This window comes from Oncorhynchus masou, chromosome 11, assembly GCF_036934945.1.
Source record: "Oncorhynchus masou masou isolate Uvic2021 chromosome 11, UVic_Omas_1.1, whole genome shotgun sequence".
NCBI lineage: Eukaryota > Metazoa > Chordata > Actinopteri > Salmoniformes > Salmonidae > Oncorhynchus > Oncorhynchus masou.
The window spans coordinates 7,522,635-7,542,109 of NC_088222.1; the positions used below are offsets into that span (position 1 = coordinate 7,522,635).

The 19,475-nt window shown below is 43.1% G+C and overlaps 1 pseudogene; it reads right to left on the minus strand.

The window, feature by feature from the left end:
- Positions 1-13,188, minus strand: part of LOC135547897 (alpha-N-acetylneuraminate alpha-2,8-sialyltransferase ST8SIA3-like) — a 16,649-nt pseudogene extending 3,461 nt beyond the window's left edge.
- Positions 13,189-19,475: the final 6,287 nt, after the last annotated feature.

Here is a 19,475-nt window from a genome sequence, read left to right on the forward strand (position 1 = left end):
TGGTGAAAGAGTCACCAACCTCAGTGAGCTACCAAAGACAGTAGTGGCAGGCGTGCCACATTCCTCCTTCAGCTGTGGCCAGCCTCCGGCATTGTACTCAGCGCCCAAGGAAGGGCCCCAGCGGCCCTGTAACAGCTGAGTTAGTGGATCCTCTGCCACGACATTGTTCCCTCAACATTGTGTACCCTCCTGGCCCCCATGGTTCTTTGAAGTGACACTGACTATCAGCTGCCCCTCTAATACAGCCAGACTGTAAAAAACACCATGCCTATGCACATGACTTTCCCCACAGTCCCATTAGCAAGTTCTGGTTCACGACCAAGTTGACTGTTTATTTTAGGAAGATTGTCGATGCATCCAAGAAGTGAGTTATGGGATTTATTGTCGGCAGGTTTGTTACCTACGTTAAGATGATGATTGACTGCAAGCAATTGCCTTTAGGCCTAATTACCTCGGTAGTTGTATAATACTGCAGGCGTGACAGATACCCTATTAGCATGTTGTTTATATTGCATTGGATGCCTGATTGTTTAGAGATGGTTAATTCGTATAGCCTATATGCTCACTTTAACACTTATTCATGCTACTGTTAAAAGCCATGGCCAGAGATTCTAGAAGTTTCAGACTGTCCTCAGTGAGATTTATGACTCTGAGGCACCGGACACAGATCAGATAAGATCTACATTAGGCCAGAGAGAGAGGGCAATAAATCGTGCCTTCCAAATGATTAGGTTCTCTCTCTATGGCGAGACGGTTGTACATACCCCTGCTGTGTGTATGTAATGCCATTCTAACGGGCTATGTACAGATCCTGTGGTATTGTGGCTTTACTATAGTTCATATACATACACTACCGGTCAAAAGTTTTAGAACACCTACTCATTCAAGGTTTTCTATTTATTCACTCCTACCTTGTCGCAACACGACTGATTGGCTCAAACGCTTAAAGGGTTAAGAAGGAAAGAACCTTTCACAAGGCTCACCTGTTAATTAAAAGGCCTTCCAGGTGACTACGTCATGAAGCTGGTTGAGAGAATGCCAAGAGTGTGCAAAGCTGTCATCAAGGAAAAGGATGGCTAATTGAAGGATCTCAAATATAAAATATATTTTGATTTGTTTGACACTTTTTTTGGTTACTACATGATTCCATGTGTTATTTCATAGTGTTGATATCTTCACTATTATTATACAATGTAGAAAATAGTAAAAAATTAAGAGAAACCTTTGAATGAGTAGGTGTCCTAAAACTTTTGAGTGGTAGTGTATATGTCGCCTTTCCCCTATAGAACCCTAGTAAGCTTCACGGTCGTTTGAGTTGTTTCTTGTTTTTGTTGGCGACATCCAAAATAAAAAATAAATGTACACTCCCCACGCTGCACCTTGGTCCGGTCATTTCCCTGATGACGTTCGCGACAGAACTACCCACCACCAAAGGACCAAGCAGCGTGGCCAGGAGGGGCAGGGATCCGGTCATTTCCCTGATGACGTTTGTGACAGAACTACCCACCACCAAAGGACCAAGCAGCGTGGCCAGGAGGGGCAGGGATCCGGTCATTTCCCTGATGACGTTTGTGACAGAACTACCCACCACCAAAGGACCAAGCAGCGTGGCCAGGAGGAGCAGGGATCCTGGGCCCGGGAGAAGAGGGAGTGGAGGACCTCATGGACATGGGAGGAGGTTATGGCAGGGGACAAGACCCTGCCATGGAAACAGGCGGAAACAGCAAGGGAGGAACGGCGACGATACCAGGAGTCACGGCAAAGAGGAAAGTACGAGAGGCAGCTCCAAAACATTTTTTTTTTGGAGGGTACACACGGGGAGTGTGGCAGAGTCAGGGTTCAGACCTGAGCCAACTCCTCGTGCTTACCGCGGAGCGCACGGTGTCTCCAGTGCACGTTCACAGCCCGGTGCGCTACATTCCAGCTCCCCGCATTGGACAGGCTCGAGTGGGCATCCAACCAGGACAAGAGATGGTGACAAAGGGGTTTCCTACTAATTATTTGCCTCATTTTGAACGCCATTGGATTTCCAAGCCACTGTATTTGGATGAAACCTTCTTCAACGATCAATGACGATGCATTGAGTAGAATGCTCAGTTGGGTATCAGTTCAAAACGAACATTCAAAACAATATTGTGACGAAACCTTCAAGCCATAAATACAGGGTAACATCCTCACTGAGCTAATGGGTAGAGCAGCCGCTTTCAAGGAGCGGGACTCTAACCCGGACGCTTATAAGAAATCCTGTATTCTCTCCGATGAACCATCAAACAGGCAAAGCATCAATACAGGACTAAGATCGAATCGTACTACACCGGCTCTGAGGCTCGTTGGATGTGGCAGGGCTGGCAAACCATTACAGACTATAAAGGGAAGCACAGCTGAGAGCTGCCCATTGACACGAGCCTACCAGACGAGCTAAATCACTTCTATGCTGGCATCGAGGCAAGTAACACTGAAGCATGTATGAGAGCATCAGCTGTTCTGGATGACTGTGTGATCACGCTCTCCATTGCCGATGTGAGTAAGACCTTTAAACAGGTCAACATTCACAATGCCGCAGGGCCAGACGGATTACCAGGACGTGTACTCCGAGCATACGCTGACCAACTGGCAATTGTCTTCAATTACATTTTCAACCTCTCCCTGACTGTAATTCCAACATGTTTCAAGCAGACCACCATAGTCTCTGTGTCCAAGAACACCAAAGTAACCAGCCTAAATGACTACCGAACCGTAGCACTCACGGCTGAAACCATGAGGTGCTTTGAAAGGCTGGTCATGGCTCACATCAACACCATTATCCCAGAAACCCTAGACCCACTCCAATTTGCATGTTCTTAACTGGCTTGCCTCCTTAAATAAAGGTAAAATAAAAAAAAATAGCCTCTGTGTTGTTAAAAGCTTCGGAAAAGGAGGTGGAAAGCTCAATACGATGCTGATCCGTGTAGAGTTAGAGGAGAAGACATCGCTACACAGCTAGCCGTGACATTTTAATATATACATTGTGTTGTATTACTGTGTCCAGTGCTATGCTAGGTGTGTCCAGTGCTATGCTAGGTGTGTCCATTGCTTTGCTATGTACGTCCAGTGCTATGCTAGGTGTGTCCAGTGCTATGCTAGGTGTGCCCAGTGCTATGCTAGGTGTGTCCAGTGCTATGCTATGTGTGCCCAATGCTATGCTAGGTGTGTCCAGTGCTATGGTAGGAGTGTCCAGTGCTATGCTAGGTGTGTCCAGTGCTATGCTAGGTGTGTCCAGTGCTATGCTAGGAGTGTCCAGTGCTATGCTCGGTGTGTCCAGTGCTATGCTAGGTGTGTCCAAGTTGTGATACTCTGCTGCCTGTGACTGGAACGAATTGCAAAAATCCCTGAAGTTGGAGACTTTTATCTCCCTCACCAACTTCAAACATGTGCTATCTGAGCAGCTAACCGATCGCTGCAGCTGTACATAGTCTATTGGTAAATAGCCCACCCATTTTCACCTACCTCATCCTCATACTGTTTTTATTTATTTACTTTTCTGCTCTTTTGCACACCAATATCTCTACCTGTACATGACCATCTGATCATTTATCACTCCAGTGCTAATCTGCAAAATTGTAATTATTCGCCTACCTCCTCATGCCTTTTGCACACAATGTATATAGACTCCCCTTTTTTGTACTGTGTTATTGACTTGTTTATTGTTTACTCCATGTGTAACTCTGTGTTGTCTGTTCACACTGCTAAGCTTTATCTTGGCCAGGTCGCAGTTGCAAATGAGAACTTGTTCTCAACTAGCCTACCTGGTTAAATAAAGGTGAAATAAATTTAAAAAAAATAAAAAAAATTCTATATTACTTGTGTTAATATGTAACTTGTGATCTGTTAAGAGTTTCCTCTTGAAGGACAATAAACAAATCAATCAATCAACCAACCAACAAATCAATCAATTTATCAATCAACCAATCACTCTGGTGTGTCCAGTCTTACCGGTTTATGTACTGCATGATGTTGCCAGGCCAGGCTAGCTGAACCTTCAGCTGTCCTCTGTGCTCCACAAAGAAGTCGACCAGTGTCCTGGTCACCGTGGCCGAGGTATGGAAGAAGAAGGCAGGGATCCAGAGGATGGCCCTGTCCAGCTTCTTCAGACTCAGGAAGAAGTTGTTCCTGTCCTGGAGGGTCAGCAGGTTGTTGTAGTACTTCTCCAGGATGCTGGGGTTAAAGGTCGTGAGGTTGGTCCTCCGCCCCACATCCCGGCGGAAGATCTCCGTGGGAGCGAAGTTGCAGCGGAAGACGAAGTCAAACTTCTCGATCTCGGGACCACAACGACTCCCTGTGAGGACGCCGCTGTTCCCCACCACAGCGCACACATTGTAGTGCTTGTTGACGATGGGGAGGCCTCGGGAAGCAGGGACTTGAAGTTCTCGCCGATAGAGAACACGTACTTGTGGCTGGAGTAGTCATAGTGCATTAGCTGACCCACGCGCACGCTGCTCCGGGTCAGGGTGAAGTTGTGGGCGATGTCGATGTGCTGAGAGATCTCTTTTCTGGAAGAGATGGGGAGATCAGACAGGGGGGGGGGGATGGGGAGATCAGACAGGTGGGGGAAATGTTAGACTACATTCCAAATCGCACCCTATGTCCTATGTAGTGTACTTAATTTGATCAGGACCCATGTGGGAGATATAAGAAAGTTCAGGAAGTATATACAGTACTAGGCAAAAGTTTCAAATCCCCCTAATCATTTAAGGGTTTTTCTTATTTTTTTAAAACTATTTTCTACATTGTAGAAATAATAGTGAATACATCAAAACTATGAAATACCACATATGGAATCATGGAGTAACCAAAAAAGTGTTAAACAAATCAAAATATATTTTATATTTGAGATTCTTCAAAGTAGCCACCCTTTGCATTGGTGACATCTTTGCACACTCTTGGCATTCTCTCAACCAGCTTCATGAGGAATGCTTTTCCAACAGTCTTGAAGGAGTTCCCACATATGCTGAGCACTTGCTGGCTGCTTTTTCTTCACTCTGCGGTCCAACTCATCCCAAACCTTCTCAATTTTGCTGAGGTCAGGTGATTGTGAAATAGCCCTTACACAGCCTGGAGGTGTGTTTTGGGTCATTTTCCTGTTGAAAAACAAATGATAGTCCCACAAAGCTCAAACCAGATCCTCATTGACGCACTAAATTCCCATAGAAATTGGATTCATAGAACTGTCATTGTCATTGAAAGCAAGTCTAAGAAGCGGTAGATCTGTTCTATGTGCGCTATTTCTATGTTTTCCGTTCTTAAGTTTAGTTTTTGTGTACTTTAGATTTTGTAATCCAGCTTTAAACAGCTGAAAATACAATATTTTTGGTTATGGAAAATATATTTCACAGCGGTTTAGATTGTACAATGATTCTCTATTGTCACATAAACTGAAAGTAGGCAAACTATTAGAATATGAGCAACCAGGAAAAGGCAGAGCGATTTCTGCATATTGCACCTTCAAGAAGTGTCCATGTTGTCTGCCTTCTCCTCCACCAGTGGTAGCGTCCCACTCCACCACCCCTTGCACACTAAGAACCCCAAAATAAATGCTTGGTGTCCTATGGAGGGTCTTACTGAATCCTGCATGCATGGAACTTGCTAACTCTCCTTACGATCCAGTAATATCAATCAAATTCAATCAAATGGATTCATAAAGCACTTTTTACACCAGCAGATAATACATTAGCAACATTCCCTCCTAAACACTCCTGAACAACATCCCCTCTTAAAACCACTCCTAAACACTCCTAAACAACATTCCCTCCTAAACACTCCTAAACAACATTCCCTCCTAAACACTCCTAAACAACATTCTGTCTTAAAACCACTCCTAAACATTCCTAAACAACATCCCCCCTTAAAACCACTCCTAAACACTCCTAAACAACATTCCCTCCTAAACACTCCTAAACAACATTCTGTCTTAAAACCACTCCTAAACATTCCTAAACAACATCCCCCCTTAAAACCACTCCTAAACACTCCTAAACAACATTCCCTCCTAAAACCACTCCTAAACATTCCTAAACAACATCCCCCCTTAAAACCACTCCTAAACACTCCTAAACAACATCCCCCCTTAAAACCACTCCTAAAACCACTCCTAAACAACATCCCCTCTTAAAACCACTCCTAAACATTCCTAAACAACATCCCCCCTTAAAACCACTCCTAAACACTCCTAAAACAACATCCCCTCTTAAAACCACTCCTAAACATTCCTAAACAACATCCCCCCTTAAAACCACTCCTAAACACTCCTAAACAACATCCCCTCTTAAAACCACTCCTAAACACTCCTAAACAACATTCCCTCCTAAAACCACTCCTAAACACTCCTAAACAACATCCCCTCCTAAACACTCCTAAACACTCCTAAACAACATCCCCTCTTAAAACCACTCCTAAACACTCCTAAACAACATTCTGTCTTAAAACCACTCCTAAACATTCCTAAACAACATCCCCCCTTAAAACCACTCCTAAACACTCCTAAACAACATTCCCTCCTAAAACCACTCCTAAACATTCCTAAACAACATCCCCCCTTAAAACCACTCCTAAACACTCCTAAACAACATCCCCCCTTAAAACCACTCCTAAAACCACTCCTAAACAACATCCCCTCTTAAAACCACTCCTAAACATTCCTAAACAACATCCCCCCTTAAAACCACTCCTAAACACTCCTAAACAACATCCCCTCTTAAAACCACTCCTAAACATTCCTAAACAACATCCCCCCTTAAAACCACTCCTAAACACTCCTAAACAACATCCCCTCTTAAAACCACTCCTAAACACTCCTAAACAACATTCCCTCCTAAAACCACTCCTAAACACTCCTAAACAACATCCCCTCCTAAACACTCCTAAACACTCCTAAACAACATCCCCTCTTAAAACCACTCCTAAACACTCCTAAACAACATTCTGTCTTAAAACCACTCCTAAACATTCCTAAACAACATCCCCCCTTAAAACCACTCCTAAACACTCCTAAACAACATTCCCTCCTAAAACCACTCCTAAACATTCCTAAACAACATCCCCCCTTAAAACCACTCCTAAACACTCCTAAACAACATCCCCCCTTAAAACCACTCCTAAAACCACTCCTAAACAACATCCCCTCTTAAAACCACTCCTAAACATTCCTAAACAACATCCCCCCTTAAAACCACTCCTAAACACTCCTAAACAACATCCCCTCTTAAAACCACTCCTAAACATTCCTAAACAACATCCCCCCTTAAAACCACTCCTAAACACTCCTAAACAACATCCCCTCTTAAAACCACTCCTAAACACTCCTAAACAACATTCCCTCCTAAAACCACTCCTAAACACTCCTAAACAACATTCCCTCCTAAACACTCCTAAACAACATTCTGTCTTAAAACCACTCCTAAACATTCCTAAACAACATCCCCCCTTAAAACCACTCCTAAACACTCCTAAACAACATTCCCTCCTAAAACCACTCCTAAACACTCCTAAACAACATCCCCTCCTAAAACCATTCCTAAACACTCCTAAACAACATTCCCTCCTAAAACCACTCCTAAACACTCCTAAACAACATTCCCTCTTAAAACCACTCCTAAACACTCCTAAACAACATCCCCTCCTAAAACCACTCCTAAACAACATCCCCTCTTAAAACCACTCCTAAACACTCCTAAACAACATCCCCTCTTAAAACCACTCCTAAACATTCCTAAACAACATCCCCCCTTAAAACCACTCCTAAACACTCCTAAACAACATCCCCTCTTAAAACCACTCCTAAACACTCCTAAACAACATTCCCTCCTAAAACCACTCCTAAACACTCCTAAACAACATTCCCTCCTAAACACTCCTAAACAATATTCTGTCTTAAAACCACTCCTAAACATTCCTAAACAACATCCCCCCTTAAAACCACTCCTAAACACTCCTAAACAACATTCCCTCCTAAAACCACTCCTAAACACTCCTAAACAACATCCCCTCCTAAAACCATTCCTAAACACTCCTAAACAACATTCCCTCCTAAAACCACTCCTAAACACTCCTAAACAACATTCCCTCCTAAAACCACTCCTAAACACTCCTAAACAACATTCCCTCCTAAACACTCCTAAACACTCCTAAACAACATCCCCTCTTAAAACAACTCCTAAACACTCCTAAACAACATTCCCTCTTAAAACCAGTCCTAAACAACATTCCCTCTTAAAACCACTCCTAAACAACATTCCCCCCTAAACACTCCTGAACAACATTCCCTCCTAAACCATTCCTAAAAACAGCTACTCAACATTCCCTACTAAACCACTCCTAAACACTCCTCAACAACATTCCCTCATAAACAACATTCCCTCCTAAACCATTCTTAAAAAAACCTAAACAACATTCCTCTTAAACTACTCCTAAAAACACAAACAATATTCCTCCTAAACAGCATTCCTCATAAACTATTTCTAAACACTCCTAAACAATATTCCTACTAAACTACTCCTAAACAACATTCTTCTTAAACTATTTCTAAACACTCCAAAACAATATTCATACTAAACTACTCCTAAACAACATTCTCTCCTAACACTCCATAGCTTATTGCCTGGTCTAATCTCGGCACCAAAAACCAAATCTGCTTCTATCATTTTAATATTAAGGTTTGTCACCAGAGACCAAGCCTGGTCTAAAGTTAGACTGCTTCGATGAGCCTGGCGTGGGTCATGTTCATTAGGCCCGCCGAAAGGTTTTGAAAAAGGAAGGTCACTACCTTAATGCGTCCAATAACAACACTATTTTCTGATGTAAGACATTTAGCAAAGTTAGTGCTTAATGAATAGGAACCAACTGTATCCTATAGGCTACTTCACCTATGTTCTGTGAAAGCCGTTCTGTTAAAACGTTTTGCAACGTTAGCGCGTGCTGAACAGCATCCAGATTTATCCTATAGGCTACTTCACCTATGTTCTGTGAAAGCCGTTCTGTTAAAACGTTTTGCAACGTTAGCGCGTGCTGAACAGCATCCAGATGTATCCTATAGGCTACTTCACCTATGTTCTGTGAAAGCCGTTCTGTTAAAACGTTTTGCAACGTTAGCGCGTGCTGAACAGCATCCAGATGTATCCTATAGGCTACTTCACCTATGTTCAGTGAAAGCCGTTCTGTTATAGCGCCATTTGGAAGTGTTCTCCTGGATGATCTCGTTCAGGGCCTTGGTCAGAGGGGTGAAGGCTGAGGGGTCCAGGTACTTCATGGCCAGCTGAGACCTGTGGACAGAGGCAAACACATTGATACATTGGTTGGATGATATTCCTGGTGGTATTGTACTTGTGAAGGGATTCGACTGTGGCTCTAGGGATAAAACACAGAGAGTTATGGAACTGAGGTGTGAGAGATTGTTTTACATGTACAGTATGGTTAGTATGCCTAGTTAAATAAAGGTTTAATAAAAGGTTAAATAAAAATGATTTATTTCCAAATGGTATCCTATGGGTTTCATTAAATAGTACCCGCAAAACACCAGTCTCAACGTCAACAATGAAGAGGTGACTCCGGGATGCTGGCCTTCTAGGAAGAGTTGCAAAGAAAAAGCCATATCTCAGACTGGCAAAAAAAAGAAGAAAAGATGGGCAAAGGAAGTCACCTCTTCACTGTTTACGTTGAGACTGGTGTTTTGCGGGTACTATTTAATGAAGCTGCCAGTTGAGGACTTGTGAGGCGTCTGTTTCTCAAATTAGACACTCTAATGTACTTGTCCTCTTGCTCAGTTGTGCACCGGGGCCTCCCACTCCTCTTTCTATTCTGGCTAGGGCCAGTTTGCGCTGTCCTGTGAAGGGAGTAGAATACAGCGTTGTACGAGATCTTCAGTTTCTTGGCAATTTCTCACATGGAATAGCCTTCATTAATCATAACAAGAATAGACTGACGAGGTTGAGAAGAAAGTCTTTGTTTCGAGCCATTTTGAGCCTGTAATCGAAACCCCAAATGCTGATGCTCCAGGTACTCAACTAGTCTAAAGAAGGTCCGTTTTATTGCTTCTTTAATCAGGACAACAGTTTTCAGCTGTGCTAACATAATTGCAAACAGGTTTTCTAATGATCAATTAGCCTTTTAAAATGACAAACTTGTATTAGCTAACACAACGTGCCATTGGAGCACAGGAGTGATGGTTGCTGATAATGGGCCTCTATATACCTATGTAGATATTCCATAAAAAATCTGCCGTTTCCAGCTACAATAGTCATTTACAAAATTAATAATGTCTACACTGTATTTCTGAGCAATTCAATGCTATTTTAATGGACAAATATTATGTGCTTTTCTTTCAAAAACAAGGAAATTTCTAAGTGACCCCAAACTTTTGAACAGTAGTGCATATAGTCGGAAGTTTACATACACCTTAGTCAAATACATTTAAACTCAGTTTTTCACAATTCCTGACATTTAATCCTTGTAAAAATTCCCTGTCTTAGGTTAGTTAGGATCATCACTTTTATTTTAAGAATGTGAAATGTCAGAATAATAGTAGAGAGAATGATTTATTTCAGCTTTAATTTCTTTCATCACATTCCCAGTGGGTCAGAAGTTTAAAAACACTCAATTAGTATTTGGTAGCATTGCATTTAAATTGTTTAACTTGGGTCAAATGTTTTGGGTAGGCTTCCACAAGCTTCCCACAATAAGTTGGGTGAATTTTGGCCCATTCCTCCTCACAGAGCTGGAGTAACTGAGTCAGGTTTGTAGGCCTCCTTGCTCGCACATGCTTTTTCAGTTCTGCCCAAAAATGTTCTATAGGATTGAGGCTTTGTGATGGCCGCTCCAATACTTGACTTTGTTGTCCTTAAACCATTTTGCCACAACTTTGGAAGTATGCTTGGGGTCATTGTCCATTTGGAAGACCCTTTGCAACCAATCTTTAATTTCCTGACTGATGTCTTGAGATGTTACTTCAATATATCCACATAATTTTCAATCCTCATGATGCCATCTATTTTGTGAAGTACACCAGTCCCTCCTGCAGCAAAGCACCCCCACAACATGATGCTGCCACCACCGCGCTTCACGGTTGGGATGGATTTCTTCGGCATGCAAGCCTCCCCCTTTATCCTCCAAACATAACGATGGTCATTATGGCCAAACAGTTCTATTTGTGTTTCATCAGACCAGAGGACATTTCTCCAAAAAGTACAATCTTTGTCCCCATGTGCAGTTGCAAACCGTAGTCTGGCTTTTTTTTATGGCAGTTTTGGAGCAGTGGCTTCTTCCATGCTGAGCAGCCTTTCAGGTTATGTCGATATAGGACTCATTTTACTGTGGATATATATACTTTTGTACCTGTTTCCTCCAGCATCTTCACAGGGTTCTTTGCTGTTGTTCTGGGATTGATTTTGCACCAAAGTACGTTCATCTCCAGGAGACAGAATGCATCTCCTTTCTGAGCGGTATGATGGCTGCGTGGCCCCATGGTGTTCATACTTGCATACTATTGTTTGTACAGATGAACGTGGTTCCCGCATGCGTTTGGAAATTGCTCCCAAGGATGAACCAGACTTTTTCTGAGGTCTTGGCTGATTTCTTTAGATTTTTTCATAATGTCAAGCAAAGAGGCACTGAGTTTGAAGGTAGGCCTTGAAATACATCCACAGGTACACCTCCAATTGACTCAAATTACATCAATTAGACTATCAGAAGCTTCTAAAGCCATGATATAATTTTCTGTAATTTTCCAAGCTGTTTAAAGTCACAGTCAACTTAGTGTATGTAAACTTCTGACCCACTGGAATTGTGATACAGTGAATTTTAAGTGAAATAATCTGTCTGTAAACAATTGTTGGAAAAATGACTTGTATCATGCACAAAGTAGATGTCCTAACCGACTTGAAAATCTATAGTTTGTTAACAAGAAATTTGTGGAGTGGTTTAAAAACGAGTTATAATAACTCCAACCTAAGTGTATGTAAACTTCGACTTCAACTTTATATATATATATATGTTTAGTTTCTGTGGAGAGGAAGGGAGGGCATCCAATGATACAGCCTGATACACCTTGGTTTCAACAAAGGGGGGAATGATTAGAGGGTGGAAATAAATCTCCCGCCACATTTAAATCAGAACCAAGGACAGCTCCCTTGAGCGAGCCAGAGAACACAGCAGCCAGTGGCTATTGCGTCACAGCTGGACGTTCAGGACCTCTCGAGCTGAGCATCATAACACAGGGGCCTTGTGACAAAGCCTTCACAGCAGTACGATCATTACAACATGCGCTGTGCTTCTTGTTCATGACCAGATAGGATTAAATTCGGCTGTATTTCCGACCGGTGAGCTGGCTTGTTGTTGTATTCATTAATTTTTGCTGAGATTCGACCTTGATATCAGGCTGAATAAAAAAAAAACAGTGACATGAGGTAAATTCAATAATCGTGGGAAATATGGAGACGTTGATTATTATTATTATATGACCTTAGAATATGACGACAGAACCGTCGTTATATTTATACTGTGACAGTATAGGCCTTTTGGCTTGTGGTGTAGCCGACTGTAGGCTAGCAGCCTATGACACAAGCCCCCCTAATATGAAACCTCTGTTTTTTAGAAAAAGCCCCCCCCCCTGCTATTCTGGAAATAAAAACACACCATGATATGTTGCATGATAATAAAGTCCGTTACGTGTATGCATATGCTACAAGAATGTAAAACCGCACACTTCAGCAGGCTATTGCCCACGCACATAGCACACATTTCTATTGCGAGATGTTATTGTAATACTTACCGAAATCCGGTATGAAACATATACATCCGAGAACCCCCTGAACTTGCATATTTGGGGGTCATGAATAGAAAATCTTTCTTTATTGACACGTAGCTGATCAATGAGAGTATGAGCAGAGCAACACTGAGCATCACCAACCACAGGACGCTCGCTATACGGACCATCTTTCCGAGTTGACAGTCCCGTCTGTGCAACGACAAGGACAGCTATGTTGCTATTCAGCGGAGGAGAAGCGACATGTCGGCTGGCCTGCCTGACATATTTTATTTTATACCCAGAGACAGTCAGATAGAAGCTGAAAGAGGTAGCGACAGGCAGCATCTGAACTGGTTCTTGTTTTGAAGGTGTGTCTCTGTTTCTTGGCTCAGAGCGGTTCTCATTCTCCCGGTGCACCGGTCCTGCTCGGTTTTGGCTAGAAGGGATACAGCTTTTGTCAAAATGGACTTTTCGTAGCAGGTTTAGGATAATTTACGCTACAAGTTGTTTTACCTGCCCCAAATATAGGATCATTAACGTGTCAGGTTAGGATAATTAAGTTAATGTTAGGAAAAAGGTTAGGGTTAGCTAAAATGAAACGAAAAATGTTTTGACAAAAGCTGTATCCCGTCTAGACATGACAGTCCTGCTCGTTCCATTCCATCCCCTCGTTGCGAACATAGATCCAGAAGTAATAATGGCGCAGGGAGATGCATGCATTTTGAATCGAATGAATTAACCTTACCAGATGCTTAATGAAGAACCAGTGAACTTGTCAATGAAATAAACAAAAGCGTTCAGTCCGATGGGTATACAACAAAGGTTGTTCAATTTTTTATTTTATTTTTTATTTCACCTTTATTTAACCAGGTAGGCTAGTTTAACCAGGTAGGCTAGAACAAGTTCTCATTTGCAACTGCGACCTGGCCAAGATAAAGCATAGCAGTGTGAACAGACAACACAGAGTTACACATGGAGTAAACAATTAACAAGTCAATAACACAGTAGAAAAAAAAGAGAGTCTATACACATTGTGTGCAAAAGGCATGAGGAGGTGGGCGAATAATTACAATTTTGCAGATTAACACTGGAGTGATAAATGATCAGATGGTCATGTACAGGTAGAGATATTGGTGTGCAAAAGAGCAGAGAAATAAATAAATAAAAACATTATGGGGATGAGGTAGGTAAAAATGGGTGGGCTATTTACCATTAGACTATGTACAGCTGCAGCAATTGGTTAGCTGATCAATGAGTTAGCCACTAACCATGCAGCTGACTTTAATAAACAACCAGAAACAACTACTGATTTTCAGGTTCATTATATATATAAAAAAAGTTATTTCAGAATATTTGGGCAAGTTAAGTGGTTAACTCATTGATTCTGCTTTGTAGCATACCGGTAGGCTACCACAAAGGGTTACTTATAATCTGTGTTGCAAAACCGCATGAATTATGTCCTGTTAAACCTGTGTAAGAGTATAACTTTAGACCGTCCCCTCGCCCATACCCGGGCGCGAACCAGGGACCCTCTGCACACATCAACAACAGTCACCTACGAAGTATCGTTACCCATCGCTCCACAAAAGCCGCGGCCCTTGCAGAGCAAGGGGAACGACTACTTCAAGGTCTCAGAGCAAGTGACGTCACCGATTGAAACGCTATTTAGCGCGCACCACCGCTAACTAAGCTAGCCGTTTCACATCCGTTACACCTGCATGCCATTTTATCACAGCTGTCTGTAGATTTGTTCCTGTTTTGATGTTTATCTCAGTCATAAGGGTTCAAAGAGCATGTAGGCTCCAATAGGGTTATTCTGCCGTGGACTACAACTGTCCAATCATTACACCACAACAGAAATTGTTTTGCTGTATGCTGACAAAAGTGTTTCAGTGTGGATCAGTATATTAAAGTGGTATGTACACTTTTTATATACAAAGTTGTGGACACACCTTCAAATTAGCGGATTCGTCTATTTCAGCCACACCCATTGCCGACATGTGTACATATAATCAAGCACACAGCCATGCAATCTCCATAGACACACATTGGCAGTAGAAGGGCCTTGCTGATGAGCTCAGTGACTTTCAACGTGGCACCGTCATAATATGCCACCTTTCCAACAAGTCAGTTCGTTAAATCTCTGCCCTTCTTGAGCTGCCCCGGTCAACTGTAAGTGCTGTTATTGTGAAGTGGAAACCTCTAGAAGCCACAGCGGCTCAGCCGTGAAGTGAAGTGGTGAGCCCACACAAGCTCACAGAATGTGACCAAAATGTTCTGAAGCGCGTAGCGCGTAACACTTGTCTGTTCTCAGTTGCAACACTCACGACTGTGTTCCAAATTGCCTCTGGAAGCAAAGTCAGCACAAGTACTGTTCGGCGGGAGCTTTATGAAATGGGTTTCCGTGGCCGAGCATATGCACACACGCCTAAGATCACCATGCGTAACGCCAAGCATCAGCTGGAGTGGTGGAAAGCTCGCCGCCATTGGACTCTGGTGCAGTGGAAAGGCGTTCTCAGGAGGGATGAATCACGCTTCACTATCTGGCAGTCCGACAGACGCATCTGCCTGGAGAACGCTACATGCCCCAATGCATAGCGCCAACTGTAAAGTTCGGAGGAAGAAGAATAATGGTATGTGGCTGCTTTTCATGGTTGGGGCTTGGCCCCTTAGTTCCCCTTAGAAGGGCAATCTTAACGCTACAGCATACAATGAAATTCTAGAGGATTCTGTGCTTTCAACTTGGTGACAACATTTTTTGCCCTTTCCTGTTTCAGCATGACAATGCCCCCGTGCACAAAGCGAGGTCCATATAGAAATGGTTTGTCGTGATCGGTGTGGAAGAACTTGACTGGCCTGCACAGAGCCCTGACCTCAACCCCATCGAACACCTTTGGGATGAATTGGAACGCCAACTGCGAGCCAGGCCTAATCGCCCAACATCAGTGTATGACCTCGTTAATTCTCTTGTGGCTGAATGGAAGCAAGTCTCCACAGCAATGTTCCAACATCTAGTGGAAAGCCTTCCCAGAAGAGTGGAGGCTGTTATAGCAGAAGAGTGGAGGCTGTTAGGGGGACCATCTCCATATTAAAGCCTTCCCAGAAGAGTGGAGGTTGTTATAGCAGCAAAGGAGGGGACCATCTCCATATTAATGCTAAATGTCTGTGAAGACACCTGCCAGCTGGTCTGAGAACGCACCCTGCTATTTGTTGTTATTTAAATAGTGTTATTATTTTTTTAAACCTTTATTTAACAATGTGTTTGTATGGGCTAATAGTAAGGCCAAATAAAACATTTAATCAAACAATTTACTTCAAGGGGTTATAAAAGTCACAACCAAATAGCAGAAGTCTCCTTTATCTTTATTTGACCAGGCAAGTCAGTTAAGAACAAATTCTTATTTTCAGTGACGGCCTAGGAACAGTGGGTTAACTGCCTGTTCAGGGGCAGAATGACAGGTTTGTACCTTGTCAGCTCGGGGATTGGAACTTGCAGTTTAACCAGTTAAAATGTTTTGCCCACATCGGCCACAGTTATCCAGAAAAACAGGGGCTTTCATGCAAGGCACAGCGTTATATTCCTCAAAACGAGCATAAAAGACATTTAGCTTGTTTGGGAGTTCTGCATCGCTGGGAAGCTCATGGCTGGGTTTCCCTTTGTAATCCGTTATCGTCTGCAAGCCCTGACATGTACGACGAGCTTCATAGCCGGTGTAATAGGATTCCACCGGAGGTCGTAGCGGAATTTTTTGTACGTGCCCATGTCCGTGTCCCGTTCATTGTAAGTGGTAGCTCTAGCCTTTAGCTCAGCGTGGATATTGCCTCTAATCCATGGTTTTTGGTTTGAATACATTCTTATAGTCACTGTGGGGACGACATCGTCTATGCACTTATTGATAAAACCCTTGACCGTTACGTCTACCCCTGACAATGAGTCCATTGCTAATTCTCTGTTGTTGTAACATTCTCTGTATGGGGGGATATTCCCTCTGAGATGCAGTATCTGTAAAGGATTCATAGACATCCGCTGTATGTTTCCACTGTTTCCTATGGGATAACGTTAACGAATACACTGATATGGTGACTGAGTTCAACAGGAAGTGTATAGGAGATGTTGTTCCCACGGTGACTATTAAAACCTACCCAAACCAGAAACCATGGATAGCTGGCAGCATTGATGCAAAACTGAAAGCGTGAACCATCACGTTTAACCATGGCAAGGTGACTGGGAATATGGCTGAATAGAAACTGTGTAGTTATTCCCTCCGTAAAGCAATCAAACAGGCAAAACGTCAGTATAGAGATAAAGTGGAGATGTAATTCAATGGCTCAGACATGAGATGTATGGGGCAAGGTCTACCGACAGTCATGGACTACAAAGGGAAAACCAGCCATTTCGCGGACACCGACGTCTTGCTTCCAGACAAGCTAAACACCTTCTTCGCCTGCTTTCAGGATAACACAGTGCCACCAACATGGCCAGCTACCAAGGACTCCAGGCTCTCCTTCTCCGTGGCTGACATGAGTAAGACGTTTAAGCTTATTAATCCTCGCAAGGCTGCTGGCCCAGACGGCATCCCGAGCCGCGTCCTCAGAGCATGTGCAGACCAGCTGGCTGGAGTGTCTATAGACATATTCAATCTCTCCCTATCCCTGTGCCCACATGCTTCAAGATGTCCAAGATGTAACCAAGAAGACAAAGGTAATTGAACTAAATGGCTATCACCCCGTAGCACTCACTTCTGTCATCATGAAGTGCTTTGAGAGACTAGTCAAGGATCATATCACCTCTAAAGATGTACTCAAGAAGACAAAGGTAACTAAACTAAATGGCTATTACCCCGTAGCACTCACCTCTGTCATCATGCTTTGAAATACTAGTCAAGGATCATACCACCTCTGATTTACCTGACACCCTAGACCCACTTCAATTTGCTTACCGCCCCAATAGATCCATAGACGATGCAATCGCCATCGCACTGCACACTGCCCTATGCCATCTGGACAAGAGGAATACCTATGTAAGAATGCTGTTCATCGACTATAGCTCAGCATTCAACACCATAGTACACTTCAAGCTCATCATTAAGCTGGAGGCCCTGGGTCTGAACCCCGCCTGTGCAACTGGGTCCTGGACTTCCTTACGGGCCTCCCCCAGGTGTTGAAAGTAGGAAACAACACCTCCACTTCACTGATCCTCAACACTGGTCCCCACAAGGGTGCGTTCTCAGCCCTCTCCTGTACTCCCTGTTCAACCATGACTGCGTGGTCACGCATGCATCCAACTCAAGTTTGCAGACGACACAACAGCAGTAGGCCTGATTACCAACAATGATGATACAGCCTACAGGGAGGAAGTGAGGGCCCTGGGAGTGTAGTGCCAGGAACATAACCTCTCACTCAATGTCAACAAAACAAAGCAGCTGATCATGGAAAGCAAAGGGAGTACCCCTCTATCCATATCGATGGGACCGCAGGGGAGAAGGCGGAAAGCTTCAAATTTCTTGGCGTGCACTTCAGTGATGAAATGGTCCACCCACACACACAGTGTGGTGAAGAAGGCGCAACAGCGACTCTTCATTCTCAGGAGGCTGAAGTAATTTATCTTGGCACCTAAAACCCTCACAAACATTTACAGCTGCACAATTGATAGCATCCTGTCGGGCTGTATCACCGCCTGGTACGGCAACTACACTGCCCGTTACCACAGGGCTCTCCAGAGGGTGGTGCGGTCTGCCCAACACTTATGGTTATTTTACCAAGAAGGAGAGTGATGGAGTGCTGCGTCAGATGACCTGGCCTCCACAATCCCCCGACCTCAACCAAAGCGAGATATTTTAGGATGAGTCGGACTGCTGAGTGAATGAAAAGCAGACAAGTGCTCAACATGTGGGAACTCCTTCAAGACTGTTGGGAAAGCATTCCAGGTGAAGCTGGTTGAGAGAATGCCTAGAGTGTGCAAAGCTGTCAAGAAGGCAAATGGTGGCTACTTGAAGAATCTCAAATATAAAAAATATTTTGATTTGTTTAACACTTTTTTGGTTACTACATGATTCCATATGTTATTTCATAGTTTTGATGTGTTCACTATTATTATACAATGTAGAAAATAATCCAAATTAATTAAGAAAAACCTTGAATGAGTAGGTGTTCTAAAACCTTTGACCGGTAGTGTATATTCTTATTTTCATTCCTTACTTTAGATGTGTGTATATTGTGTGTGTTGTTGTGAATTGTTAGATATTACTCGTTAGAAATTACTGCACTGTTGGAACTAGAAACACAAGCATTTTGCTACATCTGCTAAACACGTGTATGTGACCAATAACATTTGATTTTGATTTGACCTCCTCACCCTCCTCCTCCTCCTCCCCCTCTCGCCTCTTCCCCCTCTTGACCCCCTCACCAGATCAGATTCTCTCTTGACTCATCTCTGGGTTTGAGACAATGGTAGTGAGCTGTAGAGCTTCAGGTAATCTCAGGTATCTTGATTACCTTTAGGGGATTACAATACATAGTTACTTTATCAGCACAAAATCAATGAAGTCAAGAGTGATGTCAAAAAAACAATGGAAAACTTTGAATGTTATAATGGTTTGGAATTCAAACATGTCTCCCTCTTTTGTTGAATCAGAGAGTACATTTATCACCAAACCACGTGACATTGCAAATTCCTTTAAAGACTATTTTACGACCAAAGTGG